The sequence below is a fragment of the Lynx canadensis genome, chromosome D1, assembly GCF_007474595.2.
Source record: "Lynx canadensis isolate LIC74 chromosome D1, mLynCan4.pri.v2, whole genome shotgun sequence".
In the NCBI taxonomy this organism is placed as follows: Eukaryota; Metazoa; Chordata; class Mammalia; order Carnivora; family Felidae; genus Lynx; species Lynx canadensis.
The window spans coordinates 8,872,483-8,891,813 of record NC_044312.2 but is presented as its reverse complement, the minus strand read 5'-3'; positions in this window follow the sequence as shown (position 1 = coordinate 8,891,813).

Here is a 19,331-nt window from a genome sequence, read left to right as displayed (position 1 = left end):
ATCCAGCTAGAGGTCCTATTACATTCAATTGGGTAGAAGCAAACCAGCTCTGTCAATTCAGAATCCCATTCAGAAGTTGGGTGATGTGGAGGACTGAGGCCAGCCTGACCATGGATTATGCACTAGGCTTCAGGAAGGAGATTCGGTCCCAGTGGGAAAATGGACTATTGAGTAGGAAACCAAAGCACAAGGGAGACTCCTGATGTGACCCACGTAGTACGCCTTCAGGGAAGATTATGGCTAAATGGGCAAGTGCCCAGAGCTCCCTCCAGGCAGGTCATTCACGTGTCAATGTAACACAATAAATTCTAGAATACAAAACCTGGTTGAGATGGGATATAGGAGAGTGGGGTAGGAAGTCTCCTAATGCACCCTTTACCTTGGCCTGGACTGTCTCAGGAACCTCCACAGAGATGGGCTTCTTCATTGGTTACAGTGACTAAGGAAGGGGAAGGAAAGGGCTCTGGGACAACAGAGGGATGTGTGCTCTGGTCCCTGCCCTCAAGGAGCTAATAATCCTGTTAGGGAGCCAAGCCATGCACCCATTAAAGAGTCATGAACAGCATGGAAAAGCTTTATAATTGAAGGACAAAACAGAAAACCAGAAGCCAGTGATGGATTGATTATTTAGGGCAGCAGTAAACTAAAGGTAGTTTTATGGAGAAACTAGCCCTTGAGGTTGAGTAGCCTTGAAAGCAATAGCTACAAAGGAAATGACTGCTACCCTAAATTTCCTGATTTGCAAGGCTTATGGACATGAAGACCTTTGGAAGAGTAACCGATTTGGCTCACTAACGCTTCCTATAAATATGAAGAACCACAGTTGTTCCCACCCACGGTTTCCTAAGGATTTTGAAATAGGCACATATGGTAATGCAGAGTGTCATTTAACATTGACTCTGTGTCTCTACCATCTTTTCTTCGGAGACCTAAGGAGAACTGCCACAGGATATGGGCTCTGAAGCTTTCTAGACTTGGCCTCCGACCACTATTTTTGGGTGTTTCGTTGATTGCCCAGGAAAAACTCACAGAACACACGATTGCCCAGGAAAAACTCACAGAGCACACTCTGGAACAGCTCTTAGAGGAGAGAAGGGGCAAGAATGCTGTTGCCCTCACTCGTGAGAAGACATGGTACTTGCAATATGCCAAGAGTGTCTTTCTGGGTTACTGTGGAGACCCAGATCACACACATCAGAGTTCCCCTAACCTTTATCATACAAATACAATGCATTGTCATCTGAGCCATTCCAAGACCTCCGAGGCAGCATAAGGAAACGGAAACCCTAGGGGAAAGTGGAAATGACAGAGGTTCTAAAGTTGAAGAGACCAGGAATCAAATTTCTGCTCAGCTGGGTGCCCTTAGGCCAATATTATAATATCTCTACAAAATGAGAAAATTATTTACATCTCAAGTTAGTTAGTAAAATTAATTGACATAACTCAAGTAGACCTTATTAAGCAGCTCTTATGTTCCAGATTTGTAATTAGATACCGAGGACATAAAGATGAATCCATTCATTCATTCACTCACTCATTCATTCTGAAAATGCATACTGAGTACCTACTGTTAGCCTCACGAATAAAATAGAACAGTTTATGTTCTGTTGAAGGATATAGGTGAAAAAACACACGACTCAACACATATGTCCAATGTGTTTATAGCACAATTAATCCATGCTATAAAGAAAAACAGAGCTAAGGGGGCAGAGGCTGAGTGGGGAGGTGTGGGCCTTCTCTAAATAGAGTGGCCAGGGAAGATCTCTCTGAGGAGAGGACATGTAAGCAGAAACTGGAATGAAATAAATGAGCAAGCTGAGTAGCTATCTCATGGAAGAGCATCCCAGCACAGAAGAGAGGAGATGTGTGCCTTATTGTGGGAGCATGGTGCCATGTTCAAGCAAAAGCTTGGCTGCCCCTGCAGCTGAAGGGAAGTGGGCAAGGGTGAGCGTGGCAGGGTCTTAGAAACACCATAATAAGTTCTGAGAGTTGTGAGAAGCCACCAGAGGGTCTTGACCAGGGGAATGACAAGATAGGGATTTGTATCGCCAAGGGATCACTATGGAGTTGCATGGAGAATAGACTTGAAGGGAGCAGATGAGAACAGAGGCAGGTGAAGCTAGGACAGGTTAGGAGAGAGGACAAGGACTAGGACTAGGGAGCAGTGACAGATGTGTTGAGAAGTGACAAGACCTGAGGTAGATTTTGAAGGTAAAACTAATGGAATTTTCTGATGTATTGGATACGGGTGTGAGAGGACTACAGTCAGAGCAAGTGGATGAACATTAGCATGACTCACTGTGATTGGTAAGGGGAAGGAAATCAACAGTTCTGTTTCGTACAGGTTAGGTTGAAGACACCAAACAGAGATATCCAGTAGGCATCTGGGTATGTGCACATGGACTTGTGGGGAGAGATGAGAGCTGCTGATATAAAAGTGGGAGCCTTCAGGATAGGGATGGCATGTAAAGCCAAGAGAGGATGAGATCACCCACGAGTTAGCGCACATAAAGAAAAGAAGTACATAAAACAAGCCCAATAGAACACCACTGTTTAGAATTTGGGACATTAGAAGGAATAGATGGAAATAAGTAAGTCTCACCCTCAAGGAGCTCACTACTACGTACAGTAACTAGCACCAGATCTGGGATGTATCAGATGATCAATAATCATTGCTTTTCCTTTCTTCACCCTTGATAGAATCACTGGACTTTAAGGAGAGGCAGGTGACCACGTGAATTAAAATGGAGATAATATCTATTTCTCACCAGGCACATCTGTGCATTGGGGGAGGGAGCCTTGGTGCCCTGTTAATAAGCATACTCCTTGTCTCCAGTAGTTGAAAGCTGTTGCAAGATTCTGCATGACCATCTCACTGGAACATCTGTTCACTGAAGGGCAAGAGAACAAGATAAGGTAAAGGTGGGAAGTGGACTGAATATCAAAATTATGTTGATCCATTCATTGAAAGTATTACATTTTGATGCATGCTTCTTCTTAATTAGCTACAAAAGTATGTAGAAAAACCGGGACATGTTCTATATCCTTCTTGTGTTTGTTTCCTAGGGACACTGGTACTGGGAAACAAAAAGTCAAAAGAGAGGATGAAACAGAGCACTAGACTAGTTTTGAAGCCACAAAGATTAGATTTGGTAAGCTTCTTCGGGTCTCTAAATCTCACTTTCCTTCTCTATAAAATTGGGGTAATAATAATAACACCTTATTTACAAAGCATTTGTGAGGTTTAATTGAGATAGTGTATATAAAAATACATCATGACATGCAAAATGTCATATATATTTGTTGATAATTGCTTAAGCTATCATATTTTTAAGATGTGATGCAGTGGTCTTGAAATATGTCCAAAAATTCTTTAACACTCTTCTTCCAAAAGGTGGAATCCAATCCTCCATCCCTTGAATGCAGGCCAGACTTAGTGAATCACTACTAATTAAGTCAAATACAATAGAAGTCATGCTAGACAAATTCTGAGTCTAGACTATAAAATGGAGGGCTTTTACCTGTTGCTCTCTCTTGGATTTCATGATCTAGGAGAAGCTTGCCACCATGTTATGAGGATACTCGAGCAGACTCTGGAAAGAACAGAGGCCTTACACCAACAGCCAGTACTAACTTCAACTTCGAAGTGCATAGTCCAGCCCCATTCAACGCTCAGATGACTGCAAACCCAGCCAACACCCCAACTACAACGTGGGAGACTATGAGCCAGACGCAATCGGTCAGGCCACCTCTGAGCTCCTGACTGACGGGATGGTGAGAACCAATAAACATGTTTTGAGTCACTAGGTTTTGAGGTAATGTGTTACACAGCAAAAGATAACTACTTCACACGGTCACATTAGCTCAAATCCGGTTAAAGAATGGAAGGTGAAACTTTTCACCAATGGTGGCTCAGGTGAAGAAGAGAGAGAGAATGCTGGCGAGGGCTGAAGCAACCTGGGCTCTGCTCCCAGAACAGTCATGGGGGAGCTGCACCGTAGGCTAACTTCACACACTTTGTCTCTGCTGTCTCCATCTCTACAGTAAAGAGCCCTATCTGGGAAGCTTGTGGCTCCTGGATTTCTCATTCTCTGAAGGCTAATTTGACTCCTGGGGTTAAGACGAGTGTTTTCCAGATCTGAACATCATGTGTACACTTGAATACTTTCTGCCCTGGACACTTCACTAGGACTCACTTGTCATGGGGCCAACCAGCCTCATAACCTCTCGATGTATCAGCCAAAGCCTACCCCTTCCAACTAGCTTACAGATAATTGAAATTCCACAATTAAGAATTGATTCCTGGGGCGCCTGGGTGGCTCAGCTGGTTAAGTGTCCAACTTCGGCTCGGGTCATGAGCTCGCAGTTTGTGAGCTCGAGCCCTGCATCGGGCTCTGTGCTGACAGCTCAGAGCCTGGAGCCTGCTTCGGAGACTGGATCTCCCTCTCTCTCTGCCCTCCCCCACTCGCACTCTGTCTCTGTCTCTCTCAGAAATAAACATTAAAGAATTGATTCCTTGCTTTGCCTAATATTAAAATGTACATTCCAGCAAAATCCCCTGTATCAATTTCCTTCTGCTACCATAAGGAATTGCCACAAACATAGAGGCTTAAAACCACACAACTCTACTATCTTACAGTACTTGAGGTCTCAAGTGCAAAATTACTCTCTGTATATTAAAATCAAGATGTCAGCCAATCTGAATTCCTTCTGGAGACTCTAGGGGAGAATCCATCTCCTTGTCTTTTGCAGCTTCTAGAAGATTCCTGCTTTCCTTGGCTCCTGGCTCCACATTACCCCAACTTTTACTTCTGTCATCATATCTCCTTCTCTGACACTCACTCTCCTCCCTCCCTCTTATAAGGATTCTTGTAATTATATTGGATGCACTGATAATCCAGTGTGGGGATAATCTCCCCATCTCAAGATCCTTAACATCACATCTGTCAAGCCTCTTTTTCCACGTAAGATAACATATTCATAGGTTCTGGGGGTTAGGATGTAAACGTCTTTGGGGGAGGGCATTATTCAGCCTACTGTACTTACAAACTCTAACTTTGAAGTTATTTATCTGTCAGTCTCAATCATGCAAGCTTTAGCAGAGAACTGGAAATCAGTCAAAAAATAAGGCACCAAAATATATTCATAAAGTCCATACAATTTAATCATAAGAGAGCTCCCTCAGGCTTTCACTCAATTAAGTTCAATGAATAAAGATAAAGCATTTACTATATATAATATTACTAGATGCTCTAAGGAATACCAAGAAGCCTAAAAATTAGTTCCTGCCTTTTACAAGACTCACTCTCTAAGAAATAAAAGACAAGGGCATAAATAAATGAAGTACAAAGCAAAATGTGGTCTAGCTAACCCAACTGTACAACATTTAGTAGAAAGGAGAACTTAAGGTAGATTAATATCAGGTGAAGATTTTAAGGAAAATGTCAGGGGAAATGAGAGGAAGGAAACAAAGACAGCTGCAGGTATTCAAGCCCAGGTAACTAAGTAAAAATGAAGGAGTTGTCATCAATACAATCATGGAAATTAGAATGGCCATGGGGGGGGTGGGCAGGGGCAGGCGGGCTGTCTCAGGAATGTAATGGGTGCAGTTTGCGACTTATTCTAGAATACCTAGGTCAGGATACCAGCAGATAGTTGGAAAGGAGAATGCATTCAGAGTCAAAAAGTGAAGCTCAGGTTGGAGATATAAATGAAAGTCAGTTCTACGGAGAGGCAGGTGAAATCACAAAAAGTACAATTTAAGAGGGTCGAAGAAAGAACTTCTAAAAGACAGGAAGATACAGAAGAACAAGCAAAGGAAAGAAGAATAGTAAAAGAGGGACATCGACACAGTGAATATCACAAAAGCTGAGGAGGAGTTTCAAAAGAGAAGAGGAGGTCAGAGCTATGGTCAATTTTAAGTTACCAGTGTGAATGTAGAGTTGGAAGAGAAGCTCACCATTATAGAATATTTCCACTCAGAGGCAATAGATAAAATAACCTCAATAGCATATATAATAGTAAACTACTGTAGGAGCACCTGGGTGACTCACTTGGTTAAACGTCTGACTCTTGACTTCCGCTCAGGTCATGATCTCGTGGCCCATGAGATCAAGCCCTCTGGGCTCTGTGCTGACAGTGCATAGTCTGCCTAAGATTCTCTCTCCCTCCCTCTCTGCCCCTACCCCCACTTGTGTGGGCACGCACGCTATCTCAAAATAAATAAATAACCATTAAAAAATAGTAAAATACTGTAAAATAATGAAAAAGTTTCAGTTTTGACAATTTATTTCTTTTGTTGTAATATAATGCATTTAGTTGTAAATTTATATACTTTAACTTTTAGTAACTGTTGTGTTTAACAAGTTCACATAATTCCTGAAAATGTAATGATTGGTAACCGCAAGCCAGAAAGAGCCTCCTGCAGCAGCATATCGGGGATCAAACTTAAAAATTCCCACATCCATTCAATCATTCATTCACATTGATTTCATCTCTGCACTTTGCTAGGCACTGAGCTAGTTACTGAAGAGACAATGATAAAGAAGACATAGGCTTTCCACCCGAGGATCTCAGGTTAATGGGATATACATACTTGCAAACACCACAAACAAGCAGAAAAGGGTATATAGGTCTGACATGAGCACACAAGAGGGAGTAACCAGTCCAGCTCCATGAAAAATAAAAAGCCATATTCTTTTAGCATAATTATAAAGACCTCTGAGAGCCGGTCTCTCCTTACCTCATCTCCCATAATGCTCTCCTTTGCATCCAGCTGAGAGTGAAACATGATGATTAGAGACACTGGCTGTATCGTCAGGTGGATGTGGGTTCAAATACACATTCCACCGCTTATCAGTATTCAGTGACTAAGTAATCTTTCTCTGCAAAAAGGGGGCTAATAATACCTACACCACAGGTTGTTGTGAAGACTGATGGATGATGTCTATAAAACATTTAGCGAGTACTCGATACCTAGCTTGCGATAAATTGTAGCAGGTGTTCTTATTTTATTCGTCCCCCACTAAGTTCAAATGAAAATGAAGTGCTTGCAGTTTTCTGAGCACAACATGCTTCTCGGGGACCTGTGCCTTTGCCTGGTGAATTGCTTCTCGCTCTTCAAAATTTAATGCAAACATCTGGTCTCCTCTGTCAAGAGTTAGTCATTCTCTGTGTCACCAGAAACCAAGAAAATACCTCACTGTGGCACCGATCACAGAATCACTTTGAACTGAGGATCCCTTGAGCCTAGGGACCATGTGTTATTCCTCTTGGTCTCTCCAGCACCCGACACAAAGTAGACACAAGATAAATGCTCAATTAGTGAGCATATTTAATAGGAAAAGATAAAAATTGAAATGAAGAAGGAAAGAATTCAGATTCTAGAGACTTCATGTTTTTTAAATGCTCTTGCATTTAAAATCAGCAATTCTAACTCTAGGAATTAATTAGGAAATAATCCTAATAAGAGAAAATGTATACATATAAAAGGGTTTTTTTTGCACCATTACTTACAATTTCACAAAGCATAATAAAGGAAAGAAATTGAATATATAATAATAGAATTATGATGAACGTTGAAAATATTTGTGATTATAACCACTTGACAAAATATTACTAAATCATTAAATATGACAGCTGTAAAAGGTATACAATGACAAGAGAACATGCCAATGATATGCACATATGTGAAAAAAGAAGAATGCAGGATTAAAAGTGTTACCTAAATGCACACAAGCATGCATGGGTGTGTACATACACGCATAGAGAAAGGACTGGAGGGGGAAAGAAAACTGGCAAACAGAGCTCGTTTTCGAGAACAGGATCATAAGTGGTTAGTGATTTCTTTCCTTTAGTGGGAAAGAGACCATTTCAAAATTTGTCTTTCACATGTCTATAAATAATATATTACTTTTACAAAGTTTTAAAATTTTGATGTGCCGTTCAACGTGTTTTCCGAAATTTCTCTGGGAATGTTCAGCAGCCTAAGGGCAGGATCAGAGGAACCTCATCACTGGACTTCCCCAGAAGTGAAGAGATGTGGGGATCCTAATGAGAGTGTCATAGGCTTGGCTCACAATGAGATCCAGTCTGCATAAGGAAGTATATAAAAACCAGAATAGGGTCGTGGTCTCAAAAAATGTGGTGAGAGAGAATTTCAAAGCTCTCAATCTTGCAAATAAAGTCACTCTGAAAGCCAAGCTGACAAAAATGGATAGATTATTTGGTCTTACTTGAAGACACTTTTCTAATAAGCTAATCATCTGGCTTCCCAGCCCACAAGAGGTTAGAAGCAGTTAGTTGAAGGGGGAAGAGTAAGCCAGGTTGGATAGCTCAAACTGCTGGATACAGCTTCTCCAGCAATGAGAAATAGGAGGTGTCTCTGCAGAGGTGGGAGACACAAAGGCCCAGAAAGCATTGCAAACAAATGAGGACCTTAACAAGAGGCAACTGATGCTGACCCATGAATGGGCATGAAATACATCATCGTATCACAGTGTGGTATGAATTATACTATAGTAACTTGTACTTGAAACAATGATTCCCATACTATGAACATGAGCCCAATGTCTTCCTTTAAAAACTGTCAAAATCAATGAGGAAATGTATGTGAAAGCACTGTGTAATGTGTAAAATGCGGCACAATTGGTCAATTATTATTTCTAATATCCTCAGCATATGAAGACGGGGATACACACAATGCATTTTTAAATGCTTCTATCCAAGCCAATTAATTCTTTTAATTGGCACTTAACACATATAATTTTCACTTATCTGGAAATTTTATTTATGTATATATTTTATTTATGACTCATTTTCTAATACTGCTGAATAAAAAGGACATTATTGTCCTACTGGGATGATGTCTCATAACTTAGAACAAATGAGTTATTCAGATTCTTTCCAGAGCAAATTTTGAGAGAGAGAGAGAGAGAGAACACAATAGTTCAGGGTGTCTGGGGGAAGGGAAGCCGCAGATGTGGAACGAAGGAGAAAGAGGCAGTAGGGTTGTCTAAAATAAACTTTCCTTATTCTCCACTTTTGCTAAGTGTTGGCTAGTGACTCGCTGCCAGGCTGCATGCCAAATTCCAAAGGACAAGTAAATAAACAGTTAATGTGAGTTATTCTGCAAATTTGCACATGCCCACCCACACAAGCACTAAATTAAACTTTCTCCAGCTGAAGCCAGTATGCCAATTGCAAGCAAATAAGAATTGTTACCTATTCTTTCCTCCTTAGGTATCCTTTAGGGGACTCTGGCTATGGGGAACATTTTGGTTACCAAGCAAGCACATAGTTAATTTGAACCCTTTTTCGTAAGTCAGATCCCTCCCTGAATAGGCAACTTTACTTGTTGTCCTCGAGGAGAAGCTACAGACAGTGGTGTGGTCAGATTTATGCTTGTAGAAAAAACAAACCCAAATTCCCTGAAATGTCTTCACGTTGACCAGCTCAAACTGGATTTTATTGCTGTTTGATTTCCAGAGGGCCATGTGCCTGGCCGCCCGGGGGAATAGACAGTGCTCAGAATGAATATTGAAATACCGAGTCATTATTTGCTCTGGGGGACTGCCAGCGCTGCCTGCTGCCTGGGTTTTAGGGGAGCCGAATAAAGGGTTCCTATTTTAAAGACCCAGAGTAAAAGAATTCTCTGTAATCCTTTCCAGAAAGAACAAAATGAAGCCACTGCAAACAGTATGAATCAGAATAATATGTATGATGAGAAAGAGCATTTTTTTTATTGTGACCAAAAAGCCAATGGTAGGTCCTGGGACGGGAACCATTCTAACTGGCCCCTTTACCTGTGCTACCCAGCACTTGTGTGCAGACGCAAGTGGTGAAAAATTAATGTCAAGGAAAGATTTGAAAGGGGGCAGGGAATACGTTAGTGGTCCTACCAATGACTTTCAACTTCCTGTGTGAGCAGGTTGAGCAGAGGGGCAAAGGGGGAAGCTGATTGTGGATGCGTAAAGTATATGCCTCTCTTAAGGCTCACAGTATGTTAGCTGGTGCCCTCTGAGTGCCTCATTTATCACAGGCAGAGGCAGTTAGGCAACGGATCAGGGGAATGGGCTGAGGCTTCCCCAGGCACTTTCCTGAAGACTGGCAGCTCCAAAGGTCATCCCGCCAACATGGGAAGTAATTTCACAGGCGGCTGGTGATTCTGCCTTGGGTAGTGGTAGACAAAGTTGAGACCAGTCATGATACTTGGGATCCCCCACTATGTAGGGATGAAGGAGAGTGATTCTGTTGAATTCTGATTAGTCTGGGGGAGGAATGCAAAGAACACTCGTTTTCCCTTTAGAGGGAATGTGCTCATTGGAGGTAAATGGCCCTTACCTGAGGCAGGTCCCAAGCTCCTATTAGGAGTAAATAGGAGCTTTCCTTTCAGGGAGTAGTAGCATTTTTAATTATAAAAGCACCCCATAAAGCATTAAAAAATAATAATAAGGATGCCTCACCCAAACGCCTGCCGTTGTATGCTACAGCACACGGGGATGTGGGCCCCCGTTTGGATGGGACCAGACTGGAATGCTGGATCAGAGTTCCACATTCACCCTGGATAAAAGATGGGACCCTTGATTTGAGTGTAAGCCAACTCTGGAGTTTCCTGTAACCATGGCAACCAGATCAGAAGCACATATTAATGATAAGCAAAAACAACTGGCAGCTTGCCTCGGCATCATTTAGAAGCATCAGCTTCCCAAGGTGAGTGTTGCAAATAAAGAGTCTGCAGAACGATGGTTCTGGAACAGTCACAGTTCAGCAGTATGCCTTTGTTCCTGAGAAAAATCACTTCGCAGGCTGCCGCTGTGCTGGGGGTTTCCCCAGGGGTTGCAGATACAGAAGCGCTGTGTAAGAGCAGGAAGTGGAGCCCCCTCCTGGGCTGATTTCTGGGATTCTCTGCCTCTTTCTCATCAGGTATGTTCCAATTATGGATACATATTTCCCTCACATAGCCTTTGGTAATCCACCTGTACTAGTCCACTGAGATGTTACACTGCTCACCATAACATCAGGGTAGGCCCTGACCCATCTACGGACAGGGTATTGGCTCCCCATGGAATATACGGGGGCCCAGGAGTCCTACAAGGGGAGTTTCAGGTCCCTAATCACATTACAATCATCAGCGAAACATGTTGAACAGAATACAAGTGTTAGCTTCTGGAGACCTGAGTTCTAATCTAAGTTTGCTGTCTTATTTCCTGCATAACGTTGGGCAACTGGCCTCAGGTTCAGTTACTTATTCCATCTCTCAAATGAAGATAATCAGTTTCCACATTAAGGATTTCACAGGATTAAATGAGATACTGTATTCCAGGGCATTTGTCTTCGCCATAAAAAATGACCACTTTCTTCTGTGCGCTCATAGCTCATTTTATTTAATATGTCTCCTATTAGACACCCTGCAGTCTGGCCCTTACTGATAGTTTTATGTAAGTCTATCTCATTAAATTATGAGCTCCTTGAAGGCAGGAATACCTTTGATTAATTTCTTTGAGTCTCTAACCCTGAACCTAGTTCATTTGTACAGATTAGCACATTCACGTAATTCATATTATAAGGAGCTCAATAAATATATGTTGAACTAAATTTAACTGCCCTATTTGCCCCTCAACTACCACCTCCTACTGAGATTATCTGGATTGAGCACAGCTGGGCAGTTTGGGCAAGTGGGAATCTGAACCAGATTCCAATCAAGAGTTTGGATGGAGTTGAAGCAGCAAACCATAGGATTGGAGTTGTATCTGCCATGACCTTCTGTACAGGCTGAGGGTGTATAGGCAAATTAAAACATTTGAGCCAGGTTTCTCCTGTCACTACTCCTCTTCTTACCTAGATGACTGCAGAGATGACCCTTTCACTAATCCCATTTGCCCAAATTTGTTTCTCTACTTCTAGACTCAGGGTGCTATCTATCTCTTGAAGAAAAACTGTAGGAGGAGAAAGATTGGAGATGACTTTGGAGGTAATAAGTGCATTTGTATCTTCCCCTTAATACTTACTTTAATGTTATGAACTTTTAATGAAGATATCTGGCCTTTATTCCTCACAGGTGAGCAGCTTGAGCAGCAAGGCTAAGGGGGTAGCTCATTAGAGAATGTATTGGAAAGACTATTTGCAAACTTCAAAAGACTACACCAAGTTAAGCTGGTGTGATAAGGATAAAAATGAAGCATGGCTTCAGTTGCCTCTGCTCGATCTCTTTTAATTTAAAATATTTCTGAACTTGGATTCACATCCTGGAGACAGCTCCTAAGTCCAGCTGTCAGGAACATCACAGCTGAGTCAGGGTGTTCTGTGGGACATGCTCCCGTCCCCAGGATCTCCTCTCCCTGCACTGGGCCACCCATTAGTTGGACCTTTGCCTGTGTCATGCCAGTTATGCTCTCAAGCGTAGGACAAATAGAAACCAAGTTTCTTTGGGTGTTTCTGGGGGCTAGACATTCTTGACTTTGCAATCATACGGTACTTCATTATCTTCTACAAGCATTGCTTTTTGTAGCCAGCGTTGCTCTAGGAAGTACCAAATGCCCTGGCTGAAAGCGAGTCCTGGAGTCTTCCAGTACTAGCAGGGAAAATGATGCTTTAGTAGTAGCTGGCATTCCAAACTTACAAGACAAGAAATTCAATCTTTCAAAAACAGGGATCACAATAATAACAAACACTTCCACAGTACTAGATATGTGCCAGGCACCATCCTAAATTATTTCTGGTTACACATACTTAGTTAATTCATACTACAGCACTATGAGGTTGGTATTTTTATTAAACACATTTTTATATATGATGAGGCTGGGGCACGGAGAAATCAATGCCCTGCCCAAGGTCGTACAGCTATGCAATAGTGGTGCTAGCATTTGAATCCAAATAGTACGGTTTCGTCCTCTTAATTGCTAGGCTCTTCATTCACAGAAACACAGAAACGGGACATGGGAAAGCAAAAGACTCAAGTTCCAAAATCTCATGATAACAGTAATTTCAACCATTTCCCCCTCATTACGACTCTTTCCAGATGCAGTTTTGTCACTGAAGTGTTTTCTCCTACCATCTTTCTGGTGATGATGAGCAAGCAAATGGACAAAAGGAAAAAAAGAATCCTTCCTCTCCACTTTTCCTCTTTCCTTCCTTCCCATATTTATATAGTGAATTCTATGATTTACTAGGAACTAACTTCAGAGTGGAATATGAACACAAATAATGTCCAAAAATAGATCACAAGCTACAGGTGGCAACAGACACATAAGTGGTAGGTCAAAGTATTAGGGTCGAAATATAAAGAGCATTGCTTTTTGCAGGAGCACTGTGGGGTTCTAGAAAGGCAGAAAGAGAAAGAAAGGAAACAAGGATTTGGGAAAAGTCCAGAAGTAGGCACTAACCCCAATAACGGAAAGTTCTTTTAATTCAGTAGTTGCTTCTACAGAATCTACTATAAATGTAGCATTCTATTTGCGGCCAAAAGAATATTAAAGATAATATGACCAGGCCCTTACCTCAAGATGTATACAGTCTTACTGAGGGGGTAAGTTATACCCACAAAATTATTAGAAGTCCATTATAAAGTGCCAAATGCACCATATAGACAAATACACTAGAAGGTGAAAGAAAGGGGTTATAAATATAGTCAGGGAGTCACAAAGAATTTCATGGAGATGCGACCTCACTATAAGTGTTTTTTGTACTAACCTTATCATGGCTTCAACTTATTTATCTACCCTTATTTTCTCTTAGTTGGAATTTCTGCTTTTTTTTTTCATTTTGTTACATTTATTTTTATAAGCCCATTTAAATCTTTTTGATAAAAGGGTAAGCAAAATGAGGGAAGAAAAGAGGAGGGAAAAAGGAAGAAGGGAAGGACGAGAATCCCCATTAACCCTTGGACCTTATGCTCTAAGCTGTGCAGTCCAATCGCATATTATTATGTAGACACTACAGTAAAGCAGAAAGGTTAAGAACCGAACCTTAAGAGCTAAACTTCAGGGACTCAACTCTTGGTTCTGCCACTCACAGGCATGTGACCTGTGAAAAATCCCTGAAAAGAGAAGTTTGAAACTATTTTCTATGTTGAGATTTTGAAAGTTTTTGTGTATTTTGCTTCTCTAGGCTCCCTATTTCATAAACCACTTTTGAGGCCTCATCTATGAAGTGGAAATAATAATACTTCCTTCAATAGGTACATTGGGAGGATAAAATGAGGTAATTACATTAAAATGTTTAGGGCAGTCTCTACACATAATTATTATTCATTAGTCATTCAACAGTTATTTCCTCAACATTCAGTATATTCCAAGAACCGAGCTAAATCCTGGGAATATGTAAATAAACAAATTACAATCCCTAAATTTAAATATTTCACAATCTAGCAGAAGAAACACTAAACAAACAATTAGCAGTATGTACAACCATATTTTCATGGTATACTTTTCTAGTGTAGCATACAAATGTATTAACTTTTTACAAGCCATACAATCACTGGCTAAAATTGAGCTTGTGGTCAACTAAACCTACTGGATTTTGTCATAGGAATCATTGCTTTTTCAAGTCTTCTCCTTCCTATACTATGCAATCAAATTTTTATGTGTTTTTTTTCTTCTGCATAATATTTCATCTGCTTTAAGTATATTATTCCAACTCTTTTGGATGGGTTTAAAGCTAAGTATCATTGCATGCCATCACTCTCCCTCCCATTTTTGTCTTTGGTAGATTCAATGAGCATACCTTCCATATCTTCACTAGATTTATTGAAGAGGACAAAGTCATGTACAGAGCCCCATGGCACCATGAAAGATATCCTTTCATGTTAATACCTAGTTATTAATCACCCTTTTGAAATGCAACCAATTATAAGTTTTACCTCACTGTGGGATCATTCAGTCCATGTTTTCCAGTTTTGCTCACCAGAATATGTAACTGAGGTGCCATATTGGGTAATAAACTATGGTGTTTTGTTAACTTTATTTAACGTTTGTTTATTATTTTTGAGAGAGAGAGAGAGAGAGAGAGAAAGAAACAGAGCAGAGAAGGGGCAGAGAGAGAGGGAGACACAGAATTCAAAGCAGGCTCCAGGCTCTGAGATATCAGCACAGAGCCCTATGTGGGGCTCACAAACCACAAGATCATGACCTGAGCTAAAGTTGGCCATTCAACCAAATGAGCCGCCCAGGGGCCCTTAGAGTGTTTTGCTAAAGTCAAGAGACATTTACTCCCTGTATAGTACTCCCTGCTCTACTAGTTCAATAACACTATCAGAGAAGGAAAATAAATCCTTTTTCATGGTTCATTCTGACTCCTGACAATCACCACCTCTTTTCTAGTATTAAAATGCCTAATAGGGGGTGCCTGGGTGGCTCAGTCAGTTAAGCATCCAACTCTTGATTTTGGCTTAGATCATGATCTCCCAGTCATGAGATGGAGCCCCGTGTTGGGCTCCAGGCTCAGTGTTCAGCCTGCTTAAGATTCTCTTCCTCTCACTCTGCCCCTCCCCAGCTCATGCTCTCTCTCTCTCTCTGTCTCTCAAAAAATAAAAAATGAAATGAAATGAAATGAAATGAAATGAAATAAAATGCCTAATGATTATCCCATCTCTCCAAATCCCCATTTCCCCCACCCTTCTCACCTCCTAAATTTTGAGCTCTCCTAGGTCAGAACCATATAACTTTTTGTCCATAGTGCCTAGCATAATTCCTGACATATAACAGACGATCAATAAATAGCTGTTGAATAAATGAATGAAACCATCTGTCCTACTTGGTTTTGGTTCAAGTTTTATCCAGGATATTTCTTTGCTAAATTGCAACAACCATTCCCTGCCAAGTATGTGATCACACTTTGGAATTTATTAAGTTATGGGTTATTAATAATAATAATAATAATTCCAGGCATTAACTTAAGAATGATGGTGTAATGTTAATGGATAACAAAAAAATATATAGAGCATGATTTCTGTTTTACTTTTGCCTTTTCAGGGAAAATTATCTCCATTTGAAAAGGATAGAATAAAATGGGTGAGGTAGATACAGAGATTGTAGGAAATAATGTGCCTACTCCTAGTGAGTTCAAGTTCCCCAGTGGATTAAAACCAGGGAAGTCAGAAATTTTGCAGGCAAAATCACTGCCCATACTAGTGAACTCTAAAGTAGAGACGGAGTTTTAGCAGCTATAAGAGAAGTAAAGGTAAATAGCACTCTAATTTTCTAAAGGGGAAATAAAGTGGATTAGTGTTTTATTTATTTACTTATAGGCATTTAATTTAATTTTATTTATTCTTTGTCTACATTTGGTTATTACTGTTATAAAGGTTATGTAATATTTTTAAAACTTTTTTTAATGTTCATTTATTTTTGAGAGACAGAGAGAGAGAGACAGAGCACAAGTGGGGGAGGGCCAGAGAGAGAGGGAGACACAGAATCTGAAGCAGGCTCCAGGCTCTGAGCTGTCAGCACACAGCCTGATGCAGGGCTTGAACTCCTGAACCATGAGATCATGAACTGAGCCAACATCAGACACTTAACCTACTGAGCCACCCAGGTGCCCTGGTTATGTAATATTTTTTACAGGTTATTTAATATTATTAAATGAGTTGGAAATTTTTTTCCTATTGTTTATTTTTCCCATTGTTTTGAAGACTTTGTGTAAGACTAAAATAATCTGTTCCTTAGAGTTTGATGGAACTCTCATAAAATCATTACAAAATGTTTTTATCCTAGGAAGGCTGTTGATTACTGATGGAATTTTTTTTTAAGTTTATTTATTTATTTTGAGAGAGAGAGAGAGAGAGAGCAAACATGAATGGGGAAGGGGCAGAGAGTAAAGGAGAGAAAATCCCAAGTATGCCCCACACTGTCAGGGTGGAGCTCTACCCAGGGCTCAAACCCACAAACCTGTGCGATCATGACCTGAGAAGAAACCAAGAGTCAGACGCTTAACCAGCTGAGCTACCCAGGAGTCCCCTGATGGATTTTTTTAAAATTATAGGACTATTTAGGTTTTCTATTTCTCCTTAAGGAGTATATCCATTTTGTATATGTTTAAATTTTATGGGCAAAATGTAAATATATTATTCTCTACCTAAGTCTGTTGTATTGTATTATGAGCACTTTTCATTCCTAAGAGTTTGTATTACCTTTTTCATGATCACTTTCACCAAAGTTGTGCCTATTAATTTTTGGCTATATTGATCTAAATGATGGTATATTTATTTTCTGTTTTTAAGTTTCTGCTTTTGTTATCTCATTGCTTTTATTTTATTTAGATTAATTCTGTTGTTCCTTTTCTAACTTAAATTTTATCCTTAGCTCATTAAATTTCACTTTCTTCTTTTTTTGATAAAAGCATTTAAAACTATAAAATTCTCTATACCCACTTTTTTACCTATATCCCCCACATTTTGAATCATATTATTTTCATTACTATTTAGTTCTAAGTGTTTTCTAAGTTTTTTTGGGGAAAGGTTAGCTTATACTTCAATTATACTGTAGACACATAATATAATTGGTGAACATGATCCCTTGATAGTTGAGGTTTGTTGTTTGGTTTTTGGTGCCTTTTTTTTTTTTTTTTTTTTTTTGCCTGGAATGTGCTCAATATTTGTAAATTCTTCTTGTGTGCTTATTAAGAAAAACATAGTTGATCTTAATTATTTGTAGATTTCATATTTGTGAATTCACCTACTCACTAAAATTTTATTTGGAATGCCAAATTCAATACTTAGGGTGCTTTTGCATTCATTTATGGATACTCACATAGCAGTGGAAAATGGGAATTTCCCAATGTGCATGTTCTCAATTGAGATCGAACAAGGTGACACCCTGCCTTTTTGTTTCAGCTCGCATACTCTCAAGAAGTGTCCTTTTCACAATCTATTTAGTGTCACATTTTTGTATTTTTGTGCATTTTGAGGGTGATCCTTCTCTCTAACATGGCCTCTGACCATAGTGCCAAAGTACTGTGTGGAGTCTCTAAGTACAAGAAAGCTGTCATGTGCCTTATGGAGAAAACACATGCATGAGACAAGCTTCACTCAGGTATGAGTTAGAGTGCTTTTGGCATTGAGCTTAGTGTTAATGAGTCAACAGTTTACATTAAATAAGGTGACTTTAAAAAGAATACACATAAAATAAGGTTATGTATTGTTGATCATTGTAAGCCTCTGATCACAATAAAAATGTCAGATCAGAGGCTTACAGGAACTTATCCTTGTATTTCTCCCTGGACCAATGATTCCAGTATGCACTAATTAAGTGTTGTTGAGGGTAGGTGGGTAGGGGCAAAATAGATACAGGGTTTTCATAGGTAAAAACTTCCAGTTATAACATAAATAAGTCATAGAGATGAAAAGTACAGCATAGGGAATATAATCAATAACATTTTATGGTGACAGATGGTGACAACACTTTCGTGGTGATCAGTGAGTAATGTATAAAATTGTCAAATCAATATGTTGCATACCTGAAACCTAATATAATATTGTATGTCAATTTTATTTCGATCTATATTTTTTAAATGGAAAAAAAGAGCTGTTGGGACATTATAGACCATAACTACCACCGATAACAAGAATCAACCATATATACTCACTAATTATTGGGTAAATATTTCTAAATATACCTATTAAAATTTTTAAAGGAATATGTAGCCATAGTATCAAAAATATGGCAAATCTGGACAATAGCAGGCTATTTTACAAGGTCTCTTATAACTTGAGGAATAAGATGAAGGAAGCCCAGAAGGAACCATTTAAATAATCATATTCAGAGAGGACTTATTAAGGGGCCAGCATCTTACTTACAGGGAGATTTCCAGTAGCTGGCTCCAGGGCAAAGGCCCTGACTGTCCCTTCAACACATTTATCGTGGTAGAGGATACGTTCTTGGCAACGTCTTGAATCCTACCAGTTTTATATATTTTTTCATCTTCTTGACCTACCAAGTTAAATTCTACCACCATTCACTTTCTCCATGATGCCCTTCTTCATTCAAGACTGGCGACAGAGTAGGGGTGCCTGCATGGCTCAGTCAGTCATCGAGCTCTTGATTTTGAATCAGGTCATGATCTCATGGTTTGTGGGATCAAGCCCCAGGTCGAGCTCAAGGATGACCCTGCTTGGGATTCTCTTTCCCTCTCTTTCTGCCCCTTGCCTGCTCTCTCTCTCTCTGTCAAAATAATTAAATAAACATTAAAAAAAAGACTGGATACAGAGTAAAATGCAGTTTCACTGTTCTTTTGTTATTTCTAGGGACTAGTACACAAATCCTCTTGTTTTAAGAGTTTTGAGTATTATTGCTATAAGGAAATACAAGATAAATTTGAGAAAGTTAACATGCTTTTCC